We start from the raw sequence: 27,180 nt of genomic DNA on the forward strand, positions 1-27,180 counted from the left end.
GTGGCTAGTTTTAATTTCACTTTGTTAATTAATTTGTTTATGATTGAGGGATTGTATCGAAAATGGCTATTTCTTTAATTGTATTTCTTTCTTTTTTAAATTGGCAGTTGGAAGGGGAATTTATAGGACTCTGTACAGTAAACTGTAAAATGAAGCTTGTTTATGTGTTTGTGGGTGTAGGGAATTTTGTTTTATGGTTGTAGGGGTGAAAGAGGGTTTTCTATAAATTTGAAAATCAAACTTGTTTGAAGTTCTTGTTATTGTAAAATGAAGAAAGTTAATTGGGTTATGGTCCTCATCCTCTTTAGTGAATTTGATACTATCACCTAGGTTGTTTAAGTAAGTTAGTATATTTTCACTATGGTTGTGGCTGTTGTCGATTATTACTAGGGTGTCGTCGACATAGCATAACCAAAGACACAATCCATTAATTTTTTTTTTTATTATTTTGCTATTTTCAAGGTTATCCATATAAATTTCAGCAAGTATTCCCAAGATGGGGTCTCCCATGGCTACGCCTTCCTGTTTGTATAGCTTGTTGTTGAAGGTGAAACAGTTGTTATGTAGGATGAAATTTAGTAATTTGAGGAATTCTTCTATGTCTATTAAACTTAAAGTGCTATGTTTAGAAAGATTATTTTTTATAATTTCTATAGCTTTTTAGCAGGAATGTTTGAATACATGTTGGTGACATCAAATGGGCACATTGTATGATTATGTACAACACGAGGAGCAAAACGTTACTGGCCACCAGTGTTCCTAAAACTTCCCACGCAACAAGTCAACAGCCCAACGACATTAAAGGTAAGCGCTAACATCACATCTTCAACAACACTTAGGCGAAAACCTCCTCCAATTTTCTTTCATTCTTTTTATTAATGAATTAATTATGGTTGTTTACTTCATTTCAGAACTTAACACTGACAAGATATAGTACCACAGTTTGACAGCCCTCATTCAACCATTAACCATTAACTATACTCCTCAACAAGAGAAGCTTACTATCAATATAAAATTTGTCAGTCAAATGAAAAGGATAATAACTACTATTCAACAGTCCTCTTCAAGGCGTCAATTCCATTACTCAACATAGTGTCCAATTTGTGGCAATAAACATTATCGCTCTCTTTGCGTCAAATTACATCATTAATCAAGAAAGTGCACAACGGCGATTGATGGTCCAATGTTACTTCGGCAAACTCACACAATTCCACCTACAATAAATTACAGTAGAGTAAATTAATGTATTATTTGGGTCCACCTTTTCAATACAAAATGTGGATAGTTTAAATTACATAAATGATTAGGGACTAGTTTCGACCTAGTACTAGGTTATCGTCAGCCTAAAGCAAAATTAAAACACAAAATACCAAAGAAATTAAACAATGTAAAGACACGTACGGTCTCGTAAAAGTACCTACCATGTGAGATATTGTGCAGCACTATGTTAAAAAATAACTCTCTGAAAGAGATTCATAATAAGTTCAGTGCATATTAAAAAGATGTTACAGAAAGGAATCCTTGAGTTGCTAGAATATGCTGGCTCCTTTAAGATGCAGGTATCCAACTTGAAGAACCACTGAACCGAAGTTAACGTCGTTTATGAATAAAGTCCAGTGCGCTGTGTAGCATTAAAAAGTTGATAGGGACGGAAATTTTTTAGTTGTTGGTCAAGGAATTCAACATATGCTGCCTTCTTAAATTTGCTGCTGTATATTTAAAGAACAACTGAGATGAAGTTACGTCGTTTTTTAAGATATTCATAGACGTAAAAACACATGGATGCTGGAAAGGCTCTTCAGTTTTTTGGAACTTGAAGGAAGGTAATTGTTGCGCGTGGAGGCTTAGGAATCCAGAGATGCGCTATATTATGTTAAAAAATAGAGATCCATAAAAAGGTCCTGTGCGCCGTATAAAAGTTACAAGTTGTAAAAGTAATACTTAAGTTGTTGGTCATGGAAATCGAAAAAAGTCGGTTTTACTCTATTGTAATCACAATTCAGTACGGATCTATCAATATGAAACTTATTTCATTTAATTACAATAAATACTGGGCGAGTTGGCCGTGCACATAGAGGCGCGCGGCTGTGAGCTTGCATCTGGGAGATAGTAGGTTTGAATCCCACTGTCAGCAGCCCTGAAGATGGTTTTCCGTGGTTTCCCATTTTCACACCAGGCAAATGCTGGGGCTGTACCTTAATTAAGGCCATGGCTGCTTCCTTCCAACTCCTGGGCCTTTCCAATCCCATCGTCACCATAAGACCTATCTGTGTCGGTGCGACGTAAAGCCCTTAGCAAAAAAAAGAAAATAATAATTACAATAAATTAGTCTAACCATAAGTAATCTGTTGAACTGCAGCATGAATGCAACATTTTCTGGGCTAGACATTAATCACAAACAATCTTTATAACTTGTCGACTAATCTTACATAGACTCTATCAAGTAAAACACGCCAAGGTCAAATACTACGACATCAGCACAGTATTGGAATGCTTTTCCTCACCATTTTGTACTTAACATCGCATTTGTCTTTTACCTTCTCAACCATTTTGTATTAACATATAAATCTTCATCCTTATCAAATATTGACTACGGCTTAAAGCCATCAATATTTGCTATTTTTAATCACATGACATCTCCTTTTCAAGTGAATTTTTGTACAAGTATTCGTTATCGTATTAGAGTTTTAGTTAATTTAGAAACATTGTTTGTGATAAACTGTAAATTTTGCATTAACATGTGTTATTTTGCAACATATTTTAGAATAATTTTTAACCAGGTACCTTGTAAAATTGAGGTTTTGGATATTGACTGAGGATGCCCCATGACAAGGGGCGAAACATGTCTCAATTTATCTTTTAACAATGTTTTAACTCATACGTTAACATTTTGAATTTTTATTGAATAGGTGATAGTAAAATAAAATATTTTTTAGGTATATTATATGATACTTTCAATACGGACCTACAATGATTTTCATTACTTGTAATGACAAAGCCAACCAGGCTAATAAAAATAAGTATCAAAACCTCAAATCCCAAATTAGTAAAATCTCAAAAGATATCCAATTCTTAAAAGAATGTGTAAGGCTCAATGTAGTGGCCAAGTTTCTGAAACTGACCCAAAGAAAAGCATTCCAAAACACAAATCTAAAGACATTCGAAACAAAATCAACAACATCTGGCTCAGAAATGAAATAAAACTAATGTATAGAAAGAAATCATTATTATTAATCACACAAGTTTGCCGAGAACATTTGACCGCTGCACAATCCTTATCACCTCTTGAATGGAACTCTTATCAAAGACACATCACGTATAAATTACAGATCACATTGGACAAAAAACAAAAAAACATTAAACCCCAAGTTAACATATCTAAAAGCAGAGAAAGCTAAATCATTAAACCAGAACAGTAACATAAAAACACCCACCTCCCTATGGAACAATAATCCAACCACAATTAACTTGTCCAACATTACGTTTTCAAAATAAAGAAATACATCTGTTCAACCAAGGCCTAAAACACAATTGGCCTACCCCACACAAAGCGGAAGATATAATCACCACAATAGCTGAAGCCGAATCAAACATAAACAAACAAATTCCATTAGACAGACAGAATGATGTGAGATACAAAATTAAAATGAAATTACCTACTCTCATAAAAGAAATTTATATCAACAATAACGTTACCTCACGGAAACAGGCCCAAAATTTAAGAAAAAAAGTGGACACCAACAACGTCATAGTATTAAAAGCCGATAAAGTCTACACCATAGTTCTAAGGAATAAACAAGATTACATTCAAAAAACGGAAGAGTTCTTTTCTAATGAAACTTACACAATAATCTCAAAAGATCCCACCAAAAAACTCAACACAGCTTAAAAACCGTCCTAAAAAGTCTCCATTTTTATTCAATGAACACGAATACCAAAAAGTCATCAATATGAATCCCAAACTACCCACTACCAGATCATTGCCGAAGGTACACAAGAAAGATGTTCCTATCCGAACTATCATAAATAGCCGAAATAGTCCGACATACAAAACTTCATAATTCCTTCAAAAATTTCTCAAAAAGCACCTTAAATTCCACAACAAACACCCCATAAATTCATTAAAACCTTAAGTAAATTTAATTTAAAACCTAATCATACAATGTACTCATTTGACGTCACCAACATGTATTCGAACATCCCTGCTAAAAATATAGAAATTATAAAAAATAATCTTTCCAAACACAGCACTTTAATAGAAATAGAATTCTTCAAATTACTAAACTTCATCCTACATAACAACTCTTTCACCCTCAACAACAAGATATAAAAACAGGAAGGCGTAGCCATGGGAGACCCCACCTCGGAAATACTTGCCGAAATTTATATGGATAACCTTGAAAATAGCAAAATAATAAAAAAACATTAATGGATTGTGTCTTTGGCTAAGCTATGTCGACAACACGCTAGTAATGATTGACAAAAGCCACAACAATAGTGAAAACTTAATTAAACAACCTAGGCAATAGTATCAAATTCACTAAAGAGGACGAGGACCATAACCCATTTAACTTTCTTCATTTTACAATAACAAGAACTTCAAACAAGTTCGATTTTCAAATTTACAGAAAAGCCCTCTTTCACCCCCACCCCCAACCATAAAACAAAATTATCTACACCCACAATCACGTAAACAAGCTTCATTTTACAGTTTAGTGTACAGAGTCCTAAAAATTCCCCTTTCAACCGCCAATTTAAAAAAAGAAACAAATACAATTAAAGAAATAGCAATTTTCAATGGATACAATCCCTCAATCATAAACAAATTAATTAACAAAGTGAAATTAAAACTAGCCTCAAACCTCTCCCCAATAACAAATCAAAGTATGCAACCTTTACCTATACCAATCCAATTATACATCAAGTAACTAACACCTTAAAGAAACAAAACATTAAAATAGCCTTTAAAACCCAAAACTCAAACCAAAAATAGGTTTTTTAACCACAACACAATAAATTCAGACAAAAATAAATAGTCAGGTTCTGGTATCTACAGATCAAAATGTGCCGAATGCAACAGTTCGTATATAGGACAAAACCAGAAGCAGCTCCATACCCAGATATGCTGAACATTTCAATGCCCAGAAACACAACAAACACTCAGCAATGAGTAATCACATGAAAGATACAAGGCACAGCCTCAAGACAATCGAACAGGATCTCCAAATTTTAAAAAGAGGAAAAAAAAGGCGGACTCATGACCGAATTTCAGAATTTATACCTTTTTTTGACCAAAAATACAATGTAAATAAAAACCTAAATGACCCAATAGATAACAGAAGTCCTGTATATGACCAAATAGTAATTTCGTTCAATAAGATAAATCTCCAAGGAAAAATTAAATTTTTTTCTTTAAACAACATCAAAAAGTACCCCTACCAAATTGACGAACATATCACGCCCCCCTTTCCCTCCCAACGCACACAACTCCCTCCCATGCGCCACTCTCAAGGCGATCAACACATCACGCCCCTGTTCCTCTCCCAATGTACACAACACCCTCCAATGCGCCAATCATAAGCCCATAATCCTGCATTCTCTGGTCCACTCCCCTCCACCAAGATAACACATGTACAACACAAGGAGCAAAACGTTACTGGCCACCAGTGTTCCTAAAAAGTTCCCACGCAACAAGTCAACAGCCCAACAACATTAAAGGTAAGTGCTAACATCACATCTCCAACAACACTTAGGCAAACCCTCCTCCATTTTCCTTTCATTCTTTTTATTAACAAATTAATTACCTTTTTTTTTACTTCATTTCAGAACTTAACACTGACAAGATATCGTACCACAGTTCGACAGTCCCCATTCAATCATTAACCATCAACAATACTCCTTAACAACGGAAGCTTACTATCAATATAGAATTGGTCAGTCAAATGAAGAAAATAATGATGACTATTCAACAGATGTCTTCAAGATATCAAACCCATCTCTCAACATAGGGTCCCATTTGTAGTAATAAACATTATTGCTCTCTCTGTCATCAAATTACATCATTAATGAAGAAAATGCACAATGGCAAGGGATGGTCTGATATTACTTTGGAGATCTCACACTGTTCGTCCTAAAAATAATTAGTCCATCTATAAGTAATCTGTTGAACTGCAACGTGAATGCAACATTTTCTGGGCTAGACATTATTCACAAACTAACTTTAGAGCTTGTTGACTACTCTTACATAGACTGTATCAAGTAAAGCGCACCAAGGTCAAATCCTACGATATCGGCACAGTATTGGAATGCTTTTCCTCACCATTTTGTACTTAACATCGAATATGTTTTTTATCTATTCTACCATTTTGTATTAACATGTAAATCTTCATCCATATCAAACATCGACTACGACTTAAAGCAACAAATATTTGCTATTTTTAATCACACGACACCTCCTTTTTCAAGTGAATTTTTGTACAAGTATTCATTATCGTATTAGAGTTTTAATTAATTTAGAAACATTGTTTGTGATGGACTGTAAATTTTGCTTTAACATGTCATTTGGCAACATATTTTAGAATAATTTTTAACCACGTACCTGTTAAAATTGAGTTTTGTATATTGACTGAGGATGCCTCATAAGAAGGGGTGAAACATAACTCAACTTATCTTTTAAAAATGTTTTAACTCATACGTTAACATTTTGAATTTGTATTGAATAGGTGGTAGCAAAATAAAATATTTCTTACGTATATTATATGATGAGCAATGGTCGAAGATGTCCTGTGGAAACATCAACAATAATTTCATTGCCTGATGGGAGTTGAATGGTCTTGAACTGCAGCAATGTTGTCTTGCTTTGTTGCAGGTGTTGAAGCTCCTTGCTGGATACCTGTACTTTTGCTACATTGTTGAAAGACAGTAATGAATGCATAGAAATGGAAGATGGAACTCCTTATGCACCAAACCAGATCATGGGCACATTCCATGTGCCTTAATTTTATATTTCCTGTGCTTCTTCCACAAATGTATTAACCCTTTGCAATCCAATTTTCTATCACATGTTATAACAGTCTGGTCCAAATTAATTTTACACATTTTTACCTAGTCAAATTAAACTCGGATCTTTTATTGGTAACTATAATTATAATATTATTACGGTTATTATATCACATAAACATGAGTCTAGTGAGTTACTTACAGGTTTACTTAAAAGTCATAAGCGCAGAAGTGAAGAATAACATAACAAACTGAAGTGGAGTGATGCAGCTAGGAGAAACCTGTGGTCCTGACCTGATAAATAACTTAAGTCTTGGAGGCTCACTATCGTGAAATGTTATATTGCGGTAAACACTATTGTCGTTTGCATTCCCATTTGTATGTGGGAAAGTATTTTCAAAATCATTGTTACTCAATTGATCAACATTGATCTGAGAAGCGTCGTCATTGCGTGTCCCATAACCCCTCCTCCATCCCTGCCCATTACTTTCATGCGTTTTCTTGCTTTTGTAGCAGACACTGGAACTTCCTCTTCTGAATCTTCAGAGACAGCATGTGATGGCCTGGGATCATTCTGTGCTTTTCTATGCACAGGTCCTGTCACTGAAATTTCACTTGCAATGCCGGAGTTCACTACACATTCATCTTCACTTGACAGTTCTCTAAACTGTTTGTCTAATTCAAATAAATAATTATCTTCATTGCTGTCTAAATAAACATGCATACATATTTCTCCTTCATTCATATTTGCAGCTTTTATATCACAAATACAACTGAGACAATTTGCATTCACAAACACGCCTAGTACATGTGTGCACATTACTTAATGTAAACAAAACACAGCTGACAGGCCGGGGGTAACCATGACGATACACGGCTACATATATCTCATATTATTTCCATGGAGATAATAGAACGGCTTCCTTTGTGCACAAAAATTTGCTCTGAAAACATCAGGGATATCGATCAACTTCAAGCAGGTCAAAGAACTTCAATAAATAACTTAAATAGAATGAAACATAATGTCGAGGTCACCTTGATGTTGGACCGGAAAAAGTAAAGGTAGAATTAACACACTTTGGACAGGCACTCCCCAATTAGAACTGAATATGAACCAGCACAGGCTTGTTCTTTTCAGGATGTCATATAAAAACAAGATTGATTTCTGGTTGCTTTACAAATACAAAAGACACCACGTTGTGACCTACTTATATGTGACTTGTGCATTTGATAATATAGGTCATGCACATATTGACAACAGTATTACTGCATAACGTAAATCATGCAATCTTGAGATATTCATCCAAAAGGACAGGTGTCCAATATGGGTTGCCACAAGATGGACCAGGGTTACCAGCATTATCAATCTCATTATTAACTTCATTTCCAAAAAAATCTGCAATTTGAAACTTAGCATGGTTACATGTAGATTGGTGACAATGAGCCTGCCTATCTCACAGGATTTGCAGAATATCAGGCTGCGACTATCTGCCGTATAAGTTTATCTATTAAAATAATTAACACAAAACAAGAATTATCTTCATTCATAGATCCAGAAATAGAATGACAACGAAAGTTCAGCAATGATAATAAATCACAGCAGGCTAGTAAAGTATAATTACTATGCTGATTTGAGAGATATTATTTTACTATTTTAGATAGTGAAGCAATCAAATAACTTGGTTGACGTTTAATTATGAACATCTATTTAAAAAGGATGTACCAGGCTGAGTGGCTCCAATGGTTGAGGTGCTGGCCTCCTAACCCTAACTTGGCAGGTTTTATCCTGACTCAGACCAGTGGTATTCGAAGGTGCTCAGATATATTAGCCTCATGTCAGTAGGCTTACTGGCATGTTAAAGAACTCCTGCAGGACTAAATTCCAGCATCATGGCATCTCCCAAAACTGTGAAAGGTAGTTAGTGGGACACAAAGCCAATAACATTATTATTAACAATGATGCGCAAGTGCATTTCTGCAAAACCTTGGAAAAAATAAATACATAAATACAACTGCTAGAAACAAATCAAAAACTTATAATCAGCCAACATAACGTTCCTTTACTCGTTTACCCCTTACAAACAGCTCTGCCGACCAAATTTCTGCTGTCTGACCTCGTGGACACACTGTGGGTGGGGCAGTAGAATCATGCCCATGGTATCCCCTGCCTGCTGCAAGAGGCAACTAAAAGGTGCTCCAGGATCCCTTGACATGGGAGCATGGATTAGCGACCACGGCCCCATTAGTTGAGTCCTAGCATTCTTCCAACTTGTGCCAGGTTCTTCAATTTCATCTATCATTTATGACCACCCTTGTTCAACTCTTGTTTCTTGACCCTGACTGTATTAGTTTGTGAATCATAGGGAATATTTCATTTCCATGCCCTCCGTGGTCCTGGTCTTTTTTTGGCTGATACCTTCAATTTTCAAAGTACAAGAACCATTTGATTTTCTCTCTCTGATTAGTGTTAGATAGGGGATAGCTGATGAGTTGTTCTTCCTCTTAAAACAATAACTACCACCAAGACATCTGACTATCAAGGCCTGGATGACTTATGACAAACTACCAAGAAAATTATGGCAATTCCATGCAGACCAGTAACAAAATGTTCTACGAAACACAGAAAAAGTTTAGACATGACTTGTTAAACTGCATCCAGGAAGCTCTGCTTCTACATCTATCAAAGTATGCCAATCCCTTTTTCTTGCATGATTTCAGCTATAATTGGGAAGTTCAGATAAACCTTTGAGAAATGACTGTTACTGATACATTTTATAGAAGATGAAAACACATTCATAGAATAAGGTCTTTGAAGGGTGGTCATTAATGCCATGGCAAGGAATTAGAGTTTCACATTTCTTGAAATACCTGGCAATCCATAATATCTCAGAAAATATCCTCCTGGTGTCTGAAAGTACAGCCATTTGGAAAAATCAAAATCAACTATAAACAATTTCTAGGGATTCTGGGAATGTTTACTGAAATTAATGTCATACCTTTGCACAAGATCCACAAAACAGAAAGACACACCTAGTCATGTACTTGGTTCCCATTCTTTCAATACATATCTAATCAGAGGCATCACAAAGGAGATAATCACTGAGCCATTATGTACTATGATCCAACACTGGGTTTCGTCTTATTCCTATCTGATCATCCTCCCATATTCAGGTCACTCAAGAGCGTCAAACTGGAAGATATGAGCCAGGTGAAACAAACATTTCCCTGGTCATTCTTAGCACTTTTATATGACAGATACAAATATACAAGCTATTAAACAAAAGCAAGTAAAAATCATGAAGTCCATCCTTAACAGTCAGGAGCAAATTCAAAGACAAGAGCTTCATAAAGAATTCCAACAAAGCTTATAATATAGATCCTGCAACCAATTATGGAACAATCACTCTCAACCAAGGTGAAGATTGGACAGGAGAGAAAATAATATTTATGAAGAAGGCATTTTTTTCTTGGAGGAGAAGTACGGTGCATTCCTCCTTGATCAAAACTTTGTTGTCAATGACCTACTGTTTCAAGCTTGAGGAAATATGCATGAATTTGATGACAATATTATGAAGTCATTCTCTTTAATACAAGGATAATTTGCTCTTTATTGGAAGGCATTATTACTAGCAGTGTTGCCATAATACATCAACATACATATTCACATAAATATAAGATACATCTTGCACCGTTATCAATTAATTTCAAGGATATCCAATACATTATACTGTCCTTTATTGTGGTTCACTTGTATGCTGTGTCCATGGGAAATTGTGTGGATGCAAGCTGCTTCACTTTGGAAAAACATGCATTTTACCTAGATTTAGTGAAAAAGTGGTCACAAGGTGATACTTGGATACTGAGAGAAGTGCTGTCTACGAAGGTCGTAACACATATCGATAATGACAACTTGATATTCTGAAAGAAGTACAGTGAAACCTCGGAATGCGAGCAATTTGTTCTACAAGTGTTTTGCAAGACGAGCAAACATTTTAAATAAATTATAACTAAATAAGCGAGTGAGGTTCCCCAATACGAGCATCATTTGTGCCTACGTTTTCCCCTCCACTGTTCGTTTGTTGAATGGATAAACGAGATCTTTGGTCCTGTAGTGAAGAAACACCTTTCAGAAAATAATCTGCCGCTCAAAGTCTTGCTGGTTATGGACATTGCTCCTGCTCATTTCCAGGCCTTGAGGACAACTTACTGGAGGAAATCAAGTTCATTAAGGTTAAGTTCCTTCCCTCCCAACACTAATCCACTAATCCGGCCTATGGATCAGCAAGTCATTTCGAACACCAAGAAGCTATTCACCAAAGAGCTATTTCAGCGATGCATCGAAGTGACCGAAGAAACAAACATTACCCTCCAAGAGTTTGGAAGAAATCATTTTCCCACCATGAACTGCCTGAAGATCATCGATAAAGCCTGGGATGGAGTCACCAAGAGAACTCTTCACGTCCGCTTGGGGAAAGCTGTTGCCTGACTGTGTTTTTGGACGTGATGAGGGGATTGTTGGTGACAATGAGCAGCCGATTATCGATAAGATTGTGTCATTGGGGTAGACTACGTGGCTGGAGGTGAATGACGTGGACATTCACGAGCTGATGGAAGAACATAGCCAGGAACTGACCACCAACGAACTGATCGACCTGCATCGTGAACAACATGAGGAGGTTATGGAGATTTCATCCAGGGAAGAGGAGAAAAAGTCAATGGAATCTCTCTCTTCAACTGAGATTTGTGAAAAGAGCAAAATGTGGGAAACAGTCAAAATTTTCTAATACAAATATAATGGTTCGTTATTGGACATTATAAATTTTCCAGCTAACTCATTCTTGGTTGCCTGCGTTTCGCCCTTGTGTGCTAAGTTAGGCTCATCAGTTGGGACTTAGCACACCACCCAAGACGCAAGGCTAGTGCATACCGTGGAGGCCACTGCATAGGCTACTTGAAGCCACCAGCAGTGCCAATGCACTATGAGAGCTATGTCTCATTTCCAAAAATTGATGCCTGCCTGGCCATGAAATGATGTAGATGTTGATTCCCATAGGGAACCTAAAATATTTGTCCTGCATGAGTAAATTTATAATACCAATATAATGGTCCGTTATTGGACATTATAAATTTTCCAGCTAACTCATTCTTGGTTGCCTGCATTTTGCCCTCGTGTGCTAAGTTAGACCCATCAGTTGGGACTTAGCAATCAGTTCAATGACAATGCAATGTCACAGTTTCGTGAAATCAAAAAGAGGCAAAATCAACAGTCATTGGACGATTTCCTTGTTAAAGTTGCACGAAAAGAAAAACAATTCCAGTGAGTTAACAGGTGTCGGTGATTCCGCTAGTGAGACTCGTGCTACGCAGTAACACTTCTCATGTCATCTCTCGTCTCCCTCACACCAACAATGAGTCAATAGTAAGGAAAAGTGTACTTCAATTCATTTTACGTTATATTTTGTTTTAGAAATGGTATGCGAATAAATATTTTTGCGTTGTGGATGAATCATCTGCATTTCAATTGTTTCTTACGGGAAAACTTGCTTTGATATTTGGATTACAAGCATGTTGCTGGAAGAAATTATGCTTGTAATCCAAAGTTCCACTGTACTCTAGTGTAGAATAATAATGGACGTATTTTGCGCAGGAATAACAGAATATATCAAGCTTTCACATGAACTAAAACATGGTTTTTCAAATTATTCTTCAACTTGAATGCTTTTCCGCATGTGTCACACGAATAGGATTTCTCAGCAAAATGTGTTAAATTATGTACCCTAAGGCGTCCCTGACTTTTAAAGCCCTTGCCACAAACGTCACATGAAAATAATACGCCATCACTATGAACAATTTCATGCGCAGTCAATATAGAGAGATGTGCGAATTCCTTGCTGCAGATAAGACATTTGAATGGTTTAGAACCACTATGGGTTAATTTGTGGTAATGTAAGCTAGAGGAATGTCTAAACCCTCTACCACAGGCATCACAGCTGAATCGTTTCGTAGCAGAGTGACATACAAAATGACTGTTCAATTGTTGGATTGTCCTAAAAGACTTACTACAGACAAAACAATCAAAAGGTTTGACAGCGCTATGATTTTCTTCGTGAATTTTCAGGCCGGACTTTGACTTAAATTTCTTTCCACAAATAGAACAGGAGTAGGGTGTTTTAATTATATGCTTCATAATATGATCTTTACGTTTAGTAAAACACGGTATGCTAATCCCGCAAAAGGAACAGTGGGTTTCGAAATGTTTATGTAATCTTTTATCACTTGTAAAGGTTATACCGCACATGGAGCAACAGTACGGCCTGGGCGCAGTATGTCTTTTAAAGTGCAGAGCTAAGTACCTTGCTTCCCTGAAAGTCCTTCCACAAATGACGCAGGCATGTGGCCTAGCATCAGTGTGTATTGCTAGGTGTCTCTTTCGGAATTTATATTTTCTAAAAAACTTCCCACAAATAGGACATTCGAATTTCCCTTTTGCTTCATCACCGACGTGAACTGATGGGGTACGAGTTATATCGCTTCTTTCATGATATGTCTTGTCGTGAATATCACACGAATTCAATGCAGTTCCAGAAAATACAGGACCATTCCCTGCCCTGAAATATATACAAAACATCTTACCATTTAAAACAAACGATGGAACACAAAGATTCATACAAATAGATATTTAGTCATACTACAAACTATATTTGTTAATATATAACCGAGATTGATAGCCCGCATCAGTTGTTACTAGACCCCTCCCCCAAAGGACACAGTAGATTGCCAACATAACACTCTGGGGAACCTTTTATCATAACATCTATAGGACAGCAATGGGCTTCAGGGGATCCCATAATTTAAAAAATTCAAGACACTCATTTTCACTAAATTAAATCAAATGACAATAGCCACCTTGGAGAGGACGAGCAGCTGAAAAGAACATTTTTAAAATTTTAGACAAAACATTGACATGAAAAAAAACATCTCAAAACATTTTTTAAATGAATAACTAGGAACAACATGGCCATCAAATATGGAAAAAAGTGATGTATACTAACAAATTCTTAACATCTATCTCAGTACAAAGGAAATTGTACTAAATTAGGTTAGAACAAAAGTAGATCCATCTTCCCTTCCCATTTCACCACCTTACTCAAACCTCCCCACATATTTTAATTATTTTTCTTTCTAAAATTAGTTTTAATCACAACAACATTACTATTTTAAATGGTTTTTAAGAAGCAGAAAATTCTCTGTAATTCCACCTAAGCAATGTTATGTAGCTGAAAATGTTCCTAAGGAATGAAACATGTTCTACAAACAGGTGTAAGTTTACCTTGATTGATTTAATGTAATTATGTGAAGTCTGGTTATCACTTCTTGGAGTGGCATGTTTGCAGAAAAATTATGCTATTTTATTTGTGGTTAACATGTCAGGTGGTAACAGCACTCAGTAGCCTATTTCTAACAATTTTACATTTTAAAATTAAATGAACACATGATTATAAGCCGTGTGGTAGTGTCTCATTTTGCTGACCTGCTTACAATAAATTCCACACCGGTAAAAGAGACTGATCACTGCCTTCTTCACGATTCTTCTCCTTGCTTTTCATAATGGTCACCAGATGTCTTCGTTTCAGGAACCATGAATACGTGTAATCCACGTTTGAAAATTCTTAGCGGAGGGCCAACCAACTCAATAATCATAAGATTTGCTACTGTATTCAGACCCAATGATGCTCTTATTGGAGTTATGATCAAGTTCATTTGTAAGAAACCTCCTTCACACTCACTTGACATAACAGGGGTGCTGCTCATAGTGTTTATAAGGAGTAGAGGATATATTGGGTATTACTTCTCAACAAGATGTTCATGGAAACATCTTAAGATTTGTCCTTCATGCAGCTAAAATGTTTACACAAGTTTCTTATTTCTGCTTTTCCGTATGTTACATCAGGATTTTCCAGCCAAACGGTAGTGTTCAAAACAGTAGCCAATTCTGTGATTTCAACATCTTCCGATGTTAAAAGGTAGTTCTCCATACGCGTGCCTCAGATTACTTCACAGCATCAACACGATTCCCTTCATTTCTAGCTCTTTAAACATTAACAGTGCTTCTGCTTCCAAGGCTCGGGCCATGTTTTGTCTTTCATTCAGAAAACACCTTAACCTGCTGGCATACCTCCTTACATGCCAAAAAAATTCCATTGTCACGAGCTTGCAAGTCAACACTAATTTATCCCAGCTCCTGAAGAGCATCACACATCAATGCAAGGTCTATTATAAAGTTCACATTGGTTATGCATTTAAGGAGTCCTCCATTTTTGTCTCTTTTGGGATCATCTTTGGCACTTGTGCAATATAACACCAAAACTTCAAAATTTTCCCACACAGCTGATACTGCTCTAAAGCCTGAAGCAACTAATTCTGTATCTAGACCGCTTCCAATTTTTTAGGAGTATGGTTTCAACTTCCTCCGCATGAGCTTTCAATTCCGTGGCATTTTTACGTGACAGGTGGCAAACTGTATAGAGTTATCAAGCAAAGATTTGAAGAGTTTACATGTAAGGGGAAATCTTGACTCACATCACAACAGAGCTCGATAGCTGCAGACGCTTAAGTGCGGCCATTGTCCAGTATTCGGGAGATAGTGGGTTTGGACCCCACTGTCGGCAGCCCTGAAGATGGTTTTCCATGGTTTCCCATTTTCACACCAGGCAAATGCTGGGGCTGTACCTTAATTAACGCCATGGCCACGTCCTTCCCACTCCCTGTCCCATCGTCACCACAAGACCTATCTGTGCCGGAGCTACGTATAGCAAATTTTTAAAAAAAGAATCCATCACCGCCTATGGAAAGCTCTAGCCTGTGACTGGCACAATGCACCAACAAAACAATGGAAAACTGTGGTTTTATTACAGTAATTACACCCTTATTCTTTACCATCATTATTGCAGCCCCATCAGTTGAGACTGAAACAAGATTCTATTCCAAAAACTCATTATGGAACGTCCCCAGGTAAGTCACCAAGGCACTAAGTATACTATTTGGGCATGTGCTGTCTTCTCACTATTTACGCAGAGTAGGAGATGGTAAGGAGTGATGGGCAATAAAGAGCAGGACATACCCGTAAGAGGACGGGGTAGGACGCGCCTACCCCAAATATGTTAAAGAATGAAGACATGAGAGAGACAGGATATGGGAGGAGAGCGGTTTCAGCTTCACGTGGCAGCCGCAATGGAATGGTGAGAGAACTGCACTATCATATGGTAGGGTTTTGGGGGGTCTTCTTTTGGGCCCCACAGATAGGGCCAGTTGTGCTATCACTGGGAGGGCAGCTTTCTTCTCACCAGGGATGATAACACGGCCAGACAGTAGTAGTAGATTGTTGCTATAGTGGGTTCGAACCCACTATCTCCCGAATACTGGCTGCACTTAAGCGACTGCAGCTATCGAGCTCGGTAGTAGTAGATTGTGAGCTTATCTTTCTTTGATTGTTATTAATATTATTCCTTGCTTTTATATTATTATCCTTTTATTTTAGATTTTATTTTGTTTCTTGATATTAAGTGGAGACAAAGGACTTGGCATGCAGGGAATGAGGATGACTGCTGTTGTGACCCTCCCTTGGGAGTGTCACATTTCCGGAGTATCTGATGGACCTAATGGCATGCCAAAGGAGTCTCATGTTTCCTTTCTTTTGTTGTTAGTTGTTCATGCATGGAAAGGGGCATTGTCAACATGTATCAGGGCTAATCGCCTGTTATGTTCAATGAACATTATACTACTATACACTGAATATACCTTTAGCAGTGACATCTCGCAATTCGATAAATCTCGAAAAAAAAATGTTGCTTGACTGATGCATATCTGGAAATGTTGTCCTCAGGTATACTATCAGTGATGACAGCTGACTGAGTATGGTACTTTCATCTATAAAGAGGACAATTTTACTATTCCCATGCACTATCATGTTTGCTACCTAATTTTTCATTTCTGTTGTGATATAAGAAACAATATCTATGCAGGTGTTATTTGAATGAAGAATGCAGTCCATATTAATGCCATTCACCAGTTGCACACCAATTTCAGTTTCAAAATCGTGGAAGGCTTGGTTTTCCTTAAGTAATTTATATGCTGTTTGAAATCCATTGGTAGTTATTTCTTTTTTCAAAAGCCTTAATGCATGCAGTTTCCAAAGTTTTCAGTTTTGCTGTTTTTAGTATTTCAACTGCAGCATGATGATCTAAACTCTTTCTGTTTAAATATTTTCTTGCAGGGAAACCATTTGTACTTACTGCAAAATTCCAGATTTTCTCCAAATCCCAGCACTTGGGATTGTCTTCTGTTACACGTGGCTGAAAACTCTTTGTAGCGACCTTTCTTTGCATCACCACATTGCAAGGTTTATGTTCAAATCATTAACATTCAGGATTTTTGATGCCTGGGTAGATGTAAAATAGTTCGTTATTTCCTTGCCGCCAAACACCAGCTTACATGCTGATAAGAATGAAACTTCCTTTTTTTTTTTTTTTGTTACAGTATGTACCAACAAATCGTTCCTGTTTGGGTGTTTTGATTACCATCACAGTCCAATAATTTCTTTGCCTTCTTTAAAGTTACACAAACCATTAACAAATTCAAAATAATTATCATGAAAGAAATGCTGCTTTTCAATGCAAACCACACAACAAATCACAAAGTCAAGAAAACTGAAATGCACCGGTATCACATCAGACAAAAGCCAGCATTCGCAAGTACCTACATTAACTGTACAGCCAACATACAGCATTAAAAGACTTATTTTTGCCTAAACAAGTAAAATTTCTTCCAATAAGGCAGCAATTACAAAGCTTTAGTCAAGCAGATAATAATATGGCCTAATGTCTTGATTTTGCTGCTTAGTGCCGAGTTGCCAACGAAGAGAAACTGGCTCGAAAGGTCCATTTAAATCGAAGATACACAAAATCTTCTCCAGCTGTTGTGAACAGCATTCTGATGCCAGCTAATTGATGAACTTTCAAGTTGGAAGTTACATTTGCTGACTAGACAGAAATGATTTACAGTTAAATTTCTTTTCATGATTGTTCCATATTGAATAGAGAAATATACAGTATTAAATAGAAGGAAGCATCCACCTTTCAATACTCCTTTGTTAAGTTGAACCAAATGGAAGTTACAACCTGTTCATTTGGGACCGATTTCAATGGATTTGAAGTGTCATCATCAGCCAATTAGCAAAGCAGTGCACAAATTAAGTCATAAATATCTAAAAACAACTAACACAGGCAAAAAGTTAACACTATTTCATGCCGAAGTAATTCACAATGTCACTGTGTTATGAACATCGACTGGAATTGCTTCAGCATGAAATAGTGTTAATTTTTTGCCTGTGATCATTGTGTTAGTTGTTTTTAGAACTTTATGACTTAACTTTTGCACTGCTTTGCTAAGTGGCTAATGATGACACTTCAAATGTGTTGAAACCAGTCCCAAATGAACAGGTTGTAACTTCTATTTGGTTCAACTTAACAACGAAGTATTGAAAGGTGGATCCTTCCTTCTATTTAATATTGTATAGATAGAAATGTACCAACAGTTTTTATTCAACAGTCTTCAAATGTTTAAGGGGTATGCGTACACCCACATTCCGCCTGAATAAAGCCCTGCTAATGATTATTCCTTAATGTACAGAAATGTAAATTTATGTTTTTTACCAGGAAAATATATGTAGGCTATATATAACAACACTTGAAACGGTACCAACAATTGGATGCCATTATGCATCATTAGACCAAGCGCTAAAAGTTAGTTTCACGATATTCCCGTTTAAATTTAGGTTTATGTGTAAATTTGATAAAACACAATTTTGTTAAACATGGTATTCCTGGTGTTGTAGGATAATGGATTGTACCTTCTCACCAAATTTAAATATTTTTATACACTCAGTTCATAGATTTTCTTGAAAAAATGGCACTTAGTCTACTGATGCAATTTAACACAATGCTGTCCGCTCACGTAGCAATACGTGTTTCCGAGCACGGTGTGCTGCAACCAATCACAAATGAATACGTGTTGGTGCAGCTCTGTCTTTTTATGCAAGTTAACGGTTATTGAGGAACTGCTTGGAGAATATCGTTGCTGTACCTAAATGGTAGTACATGTTAGTACTGGTTTTCCCCGTTTTAGTGCGTGAATGACATTTGTTTTCGCCTTTGAATATCTCCCGTGTATCCATCAATGTTAGTAAACAAAAATGGCAGCGGCGATAAACAGTGGATTGACTCCTGGTGATTTTATACGCGAATTATACGCTGATAATTTGTCAGATGTTCCCAGTGGTTGTGAGGAGAGTGAAAATGAATTGTTTAATCATAATTCTAGTGCTAGTGCCGTGCATTTATATGAAAGTGATGCGGTTAATGACACGTTTATTGCACCATGCGAGCTGTCAGAGAAACAACCTGTTGCTTCAGATTGTTGATAACATTCTCCCTATTTCTGGCAGTGAGTGGTCTGAACAGTGTATTATACCGGTTTTGGACCCTCCCTCGGGGAAGCCTAGCATTAACATTTTGGCCGAGTGAACCTGCAAATATAGGCCTAAGTTGTGTTGTTAAGTTGTTCATTGGTGATGATTTGTTGGAGTATATGGTGGAGGAATCAAAGATACCAATACCAGAATGAACCGAAATATAAAATCTCACAAAAAACTGTAAGTTTCAATGTATTCTCATTCCATATTTAGGAACTGCAATAAGTTGAATGATACCCTGCAACAACTCCATGTCTCTGCCAAAACTTTCCGGCCACACAGGCAAGTTACATGTCAGATGGGGCGGACAGCAATGTGTTAAGGTATTTCTCAAGTGCGAATAATGCATCACAATGCTACACCAAGAACCACTTACTGTTGAGTATCTACTGAGTAAGACTTCAAAAAATGTGACCACAGTCATGATTAAAACCTGAATCTCCTGCTGCAGTAAGGGCTTGAACCATTGAGAGCCGCGCCACAACTCCGGCATATTATTTAATGATAGAGATGTTGATTCCCATAGGAAACCTGAAATATTTGTCCCGAATGAGTAAACTGATATTATATTATTCAAGTTTTAGACGGAGAAACTTAAGAAGGGGAGCTATTCCCTACAGTCATTGCTATAACCACTTCTTGATCTGACGAATTTCAACTGATCTAAGACAAATATAATGGAAAGAAGTGAGCCATTGAAGTCAATGCAATTCATATTTCTTTATGGATTTTCCTTCACGATAGGCCTATTATGTTCTGCAAGTACAGTACTGACATGATATTTTCAAGCCTATGGGTAAGTTTTGTTTTGCTTCAGACACACAATAGTTGCTAAGTAGAATGTTAGTCTCTCACACCATTAGGGGACGTTGACCTAGATATTAGGCCCCTTTAAACAAGCATGGTCATCATCATCATCAGAATGGCAGTCCCTTAGACTAAGTAAAGGATATAGAGGCTGGTATATGTGGTTATGATTACCTTATTCCAAGAAAAAAGTGATTCTGAAAGAAAGTATAGAATTTTAATTACTTATCTCAATCAAACAGAACAGGAAGAGAAAAGGTTATTAAAATATTTGCTCCCATAAATTCATATAAAATACTAAACAGGTAGATTGTTACGCTCAGTTCATTCAATCTTGAAATCAGGATCTCCATCTATGCCGTCCACGATATCAGAATATCCTTAAAGTTTCTAGTAAAATTGTCTGGCATCTGCAAGTATTAGGTGCATCCGCGACTTAAGGTCTCCAAGTTTGGCTTCAGAGATATGTTTTCCATTTGTCCACAAAGGTATTAATGCCTGATTAAAGGGAACTCTATTTTCCCGTGGTCGTCCCAGTCTTGACGTATTTAGATTTACTTCCATATATTCACCATCAAATTTAGTTTTGACCTCCATACTGAGTGGCTGTGAGTTCAAGAACTGCATTTCTTTTAGTTTTTGTTAGTTTATCTTCCAACATTGGACATGTGTTTCCCAATTCATGATCAATTTTTCAAGTTCTGCTGAACTGAAGAATGACGCGTCTTCCATCTGGCGAACAACAATGGGGTTTTACCGCCTGTAGTTTCTCATTATGTTTACGTAGTATTCTGCGTATAAACGCAGATGAAATTTGAGGGCATGCTAAATATCTGCAAAACCACTTCATTATTCTGATCTGGAATTCACTGATTTGTCATGTATTACCTAGCATTACATGTTAAAACACTGTTCCAGTGAAGCCTTCACAGCTTCTTCAAATAAATATATCAATACAGAAATATTACTAACATTGTAGACTACCATATTAGATACCATACAACAATCTCATCTCTCTTAGAACGTTCTTCTAGAATTATTCTCTGACGTAACAATTTTACCAAGCTGCATTAGTAGCATTGTCCTTCTCCTTACTTTCAGAACTACTTGATACATCACTGAACTTCGTCACTTGATAAACCACTCAATGTATCACCACATCAATAATTTAGCACTCTATGTCGCTTAGGTTTTCAGTTTACTGAAAACTAATGCCCTCATGTAAGGCAGTGGGGTATTTATTATATAGTAGTTCAAGTTTTCTTCTACAAGATAGTGCTCACATCTCAAGTTTCGTCAAATGGCGTTTAGTCTATTGATGCATAACTCCATCCAATTAATGATTTAAGAATTATTTCTGACAGAAAATTAACTTTTAATGAACATATTATAAATGTAATGAGTGCAGCTACAAGATCTTTGGTTTTATTATCAGAAACTCTGACCTTTCTATGTAAGTGTTAGATGTAGGATTATAGACTGGACATAATACAGTAGGTCATCATTGATTATTGACTGGAAAATGCCGGAGTGCAGGAGAACTATTTAAACTGGAGTGCACATGAGTGGAGTGGAGTGAAATATGCACAGAATTTGACAGACTCTTTTTTTTTCAAACAACTCCAGAGCATCATCTGCAGAATAGAGAGATAAAGTTTAAAACGAGACCAACATATCAAAAGCAGTAAATTCAAGATAATCAGTTCATCTCAATTATTTTTGGGAGATAAATTTTATGTAAGGAACTCGTAACTGGATCTGGCAATTCCGACTTCCCTGACTTATACTGTATTTATGCGAATAATTCCCCACACACAAATAAAATTGGGGTAAGAAATTAGGGTGTGAGTTTTATTTGCATCAAGTTCGAATCTAGCAGGAAATATAATTGTTATTAAATGCGATTTTGTTTATCAGTATAGTAAACACAACCCTACATATACATTAGTAAACAAGACTTTATAGTTTAATGTTAATGAAAATAAAAAGTCTGTATTTTCATGCAACATGGCTGTATTTCTTATATTGCTGAAAATAGGAAATTGGAGTCTTTCCAGTGTAATCATGTGTTCCACTTTTCACGGCTCTACCTTAGATGAAAAGGGGGCCACTGCCTCAGCCAGAAGCATGCTACAAATGGTCCCCGTCTCAGTGACCTGTCAACAGGTGATGACAGTAACTTCCGTCTGGCATGCCGCTAGCCGGCTTTTACGCTTCAGGCTGCACCGTCTAGAATGTCAAAGCATCTGGAAATGGTTGAATGCGCCTATCTTGCATGTGCCTAGTGTCATTTTTCTGTGTGCGTCAGTTGAAGTGAATCACGTGTTTGAGATGGCAAATAAAGGTACATGCTATAGGTCTTTCACGGCCAAAGAAAAGCTGCAGATTATCGAAGATGCAGAAGAAACTGGAAATTCTGCAGCAGGAAGAAAATACGTGGACAAGAGTAGTATTCGTAACTGGAGAAAAAAATAAATTACGGCTTCAGTAAACTAGTAGTAATCGCCAGGCATTTTGTGGACAGAAAGCAAAGTTTCCTGAGATTGAAGCAAGATTATGTGCGTATACTGATGAAAAGAGACAATTCGGATTTGCTATTACTAGTGAAATGTCCAACTTAAAACCCAATCGATTGCAAAAGAACTAGGTGTTACAGGATTCAAAACCAGCCGTGGATGGCTTTCATGATTTTATGTTCGTCACAGCTATAGTTTTCCAAGAAAAACTACCATCGCACAGCGTCTTCCAACAGATTATGAAGATAAAATTCTGAATTTTCACAAATGTGTGATCAATTTACGCAAGAAAAACTCTTATATACATTCACAAATAGGCAACGCAGACCACACACCAATTTTCTTCGAAATGCTGCGTGACTGTACTGTAAACAAAAAAGGTGCATCCAATGTCATGGTTAGAACTGGCGGGAATGAGAAGCAAAGATGTACAGTTACGCTCTGTGTAACCGCAGATGGAAGAAAACTGCCCACATACATCATATTTAAACAAAAAACAATTCCGAAAATAAACGTGAAAGGCATTATCATAAAAGCGCAACCCAAAGGGTGGATGAATAATAGCCTAATAGTAGATTGGGTGAAGCAGGTTTGTCAATGGCACCTTGGAGTATTACTAAATCTCGGTAGTATGCTCGTTTTAGATAATTTTCATGGGCACACTACTCAAGAAGTTCACAATGTTTTGACAAGGAGTAGAGTGGACTTGTTAATAATTCCAGGTCTAACATCCGTTATCCAACCACTTGACGTGTGCATTAACCGGTCTTTTAATGCGGCAGTGAAACAACTGTACACACGTTGGATGGCAGACAAAGCGCACAAATTTACGCTTACTGGTAAAATCAAGCGCCCAGAAGTGAGGGAAATTTGCAATAGATAAAACATGCTTGGGATTCCATTCCTCTGCAACTGGTGGAGAAGAGTTTCAAGAAATGCGGGATCTCTATTTTCCTCGACAGAACCAAGGACAATGTACTGTGGGAGAACGATGATTGTGACGACGAGGAAGACTGCGATTCTGCCAGTGATGACGAATGCTAAGAAGATTTCAGGTAAGGGAGCATTAATGTACAGTATCTTTATTTCATTTATATTGTGTATTTCTGTGCAATTTTAAGATACACAATTACAATGCGGTTTTTCTATTGCAGTATGCAGGATGCTGCTGCTACAATTGTAGTATAATATTATGTTTGCTTTTATTTTTATTTTTTTTTGTATGTGAATCCTGCACTTTGCTAACTTATGTTCTATTTATAATTTGTAACTGCTACCGTAATTTATGTACTGTTTATATCTTTTATTTCAGCCTTAAAAAATCGTGGAGTGATATAAAATGTTTGTTTATGCCTATGTTACTCCTTCGACGCCAGGAATTTTAGTTCATTTCATTTTTATAGCCAACGGCCGTAGCCGTGTTGAAACATCGGATCCCGTGAGATCTCCGAAGTTAAGCAACATTGGGCATGGTCAAGATTTGGACGGGTTGCCACACGGTGTTGGTGGGGGTAAGGGAATGAACGGAGGAGCGGAAAGGAACTGGCTACCCTACCGTAAGTAAACTCCGACTTGGGCACACCTCTGAGGAGATTCGGACCTGCCTTCGGGCAGATTACACCCTTACCTTACCTCATTTTTATAAAATGATCCTTCCTAAAATTAGGGTGCGGACATTATTCGGTGGTGGGGATTATTCGTGTAAAAACAGAATAAACAGACATAAGCAAAAATGATGTAATGGAATATTACCCTATAACAGGCAGCCAATTAAATGCATGTTAAGAACCTCGGCATAGATTACAAAACAATTTTCATTATAATAATAAGAAGCATTATAAGGGGAAAATTTGAAATAAAACACCGAAACGTAAAGTACAGCATATCACTGACATAGTTAGAGCACGGCTTGGCAGAAGATTAGCAGACTGACTCGCCAGCTGCACTCACCCCAACGACACAGTACCAGTACTGCAACAAATTGTATTCTATGATAAGGTGGAAAAGTGAGGACTTCATAAAGATAAGTACCAAATTTCAGGTTTCTTAAGGATTTACACTGAAATAAACATAAATCTTTATGCATTTCTAAGTATTCTTGAATGAGATCTGATAGAATCTAATGATGAAAGAATGAAACAAGTTGTTCTCTTTTAATTAAGTTTTTACTTTTCTGAGTATAATTATGTTGCCAGATGTTTTCTTTTCTTCTTAATACATTTATTTAGTCATAAGCAGTTTTGGGAGACAGAAGAACCAAACAGTTATAAATGAACCCAATCACTACAGGTTTAATGGTGCCACGTACTCGCTTAGAAATCACAACTGAATCGTTCTCAATACAAGTCGTGCACCCGCTTACCCGCCTCGGTTGAATGCACACGATGGTACTAATTAGAGGCAATGCCCACACCCATGGTGTTCCCCACATAATGGTACTAACAGTAAGTAAAATTGACCCATGGTGAACCTCACTTAATCGTACTAAACACAAGTAATTGCATGGTTCCAATTCTATAATCCCTTGGTTGCCCCTTTTAGTCACCTCTTATGACAGGCAGGAGATACCATGGGTGTATTCTTCATCTGCATCCCCCTCATAGGGGCAGAGAGAGAAGATGGAAGGTATCCGATACTTCGAAAAATGAAGTACCAGACAAAGAAAGACTAGAGCCACGAAGGGTATGAAAATGAAAGACTCCCTAGGCCTCGAATAATCCAAAATCATTGGCATTGGAAAAGAACAAGAGTTAACCAAGGGAGGTCAGACAGGATGGATGAAAGTGAGGAGCCTGGCACAAGTAAGCTCAGCTAAGGGCTCAGTGGTTGCCAACCCATGCTTCAAAGTGGAAAGGTGCTGGGGCCCCTTTTAGTAACCTCTTACAACAGGCAGGGGATATCATGGGTGTATTCCTCGTCTGCGTCCTCCACCTATAGGGGGGTTAATATGGAATAAAGATGTACCAATGACGTCTAAAGAAGTCATGTACAAAGAATATTATTTACTTATAAAACATATACAGCAGAAACATGGACAATGATTCAGAGATATGAGAGTGAAGTACAGGCAGCCAAAATGAAATTCTTGAGGACTATGGGACAGAAGGCATAAGAAAAAAAGGTAACCGTGCAAAAACAAATGATAATAGACCGAGATGGTTTGAACATGACAAACGGATGAACGAAGAAATACTTCCAACACAAACACTGGAACAACAGATGACAGGGAACAGAGGATGAGAAAGACCAAAATAACGATGGATGGCCTCTGTGAAGAAGAGCATAGGACAATGGAACCTGGAGTGGAACAGTGTTGGATGAGGAATGGTGGAGAGATAGGACGAAGTGGACAGGAACCATATTTGCTCCCATCCTGTGTCAGCTGATGATTATTATGATTATTATTATTATTATTATTATTATTATAATGATGGTGGTAATGATGATGTGCACAACTCAATGTATAATGCAGTGTTCTGCATTAATGGTGGTGTGTTATGGTTCAAAAGAAAGGACAACAAAAGGCCTCATTAATGAACCAACCATTAGCCCTTGAAGTGGAGATATTTTGAAGAATGTTCAATGCGGGAAATCTCATTAACGAGGGGTTACACCCTTTTACCAGGAAATCATGAGAAGTCTAAGCTCTTATAAAGGAAAGCAATGAATTTTGGTTGAATATCCTGAAATAACAAATAAAACCTGATATCACTGATTAGGGGAGCCATGATAGAATAGAAAAGTTGACATAGGCAAAGATTATCTGGACATAAAACCTCCAACCAAGGTTTGATATCCATGATATTACAACACTTATACAAGAATCCACCTCCATAGTGTAAAATTAGTATTATTAGATGCCGCACGGGTTTAATTCCCAGAACTGCCAGAAATTAAAGAATAGCAGTAGGGCTGGTATGTGTTTAAAATGGTACATGCAGCTCATCACCATTGGAGGTGTGCCTGGAAAAGTGCTGCACTAACTTGGACGAGGACACAGAATTAACTTACTGATACAAGGAACAAAATAAGACAACATTTTCCATGATAGTCATTAAATTATTTTAAATAACTGGTACCAGATAACATTAGATAAGATGCATGTCCTTGTTTTTCCACACTGACTACAATATGTACACACAACTGCATACAAATTGGCCATTGCAGAAGACAATGTTATTCCAAAATCCTCTTGACTGAAATAGGATTAAAATATTGTGCACATGGCAGGATTCCAAATATCATTTTTTTGTCACCAGCTATCCACAGTTTATGTATATCCCCACAGTTTAACCCACTGAGCCCTGCATATCTGTTGGACTGAAACTG

General features: G+C 37.1%; 1 protein-coding gene across 1 annotated transcript in view; it reads right to left on the minus strand.

Annotated features, from left to right (window-relative positions):
* The window catches only part of LOC137502369 (zinc finger protein 555-like), a 136,321-nt gene that overhangs the window by 17,592 nt on the left and 91,549 nt on the right, over positions 1 to 27,180 (minus strand). The gene's annotated exons all lie outside the window — the stretch shown is intronic.

The sequence above is a fragment of the Anabrus simplex genome, chromosome 10, assembly GCF_040414725.1.
Source record: "Anabrus simplex isolate iqAnaSimp1 chromosome 10, ASM4041472v1, whole genome shotgun sequence".
Taxonomy (NCBI): Eukaryota; Metazoa; Arthropoda; class Insecta; order Orthoptera; family Tettigoniidae; genus Anabrus; species Anabrus simplex.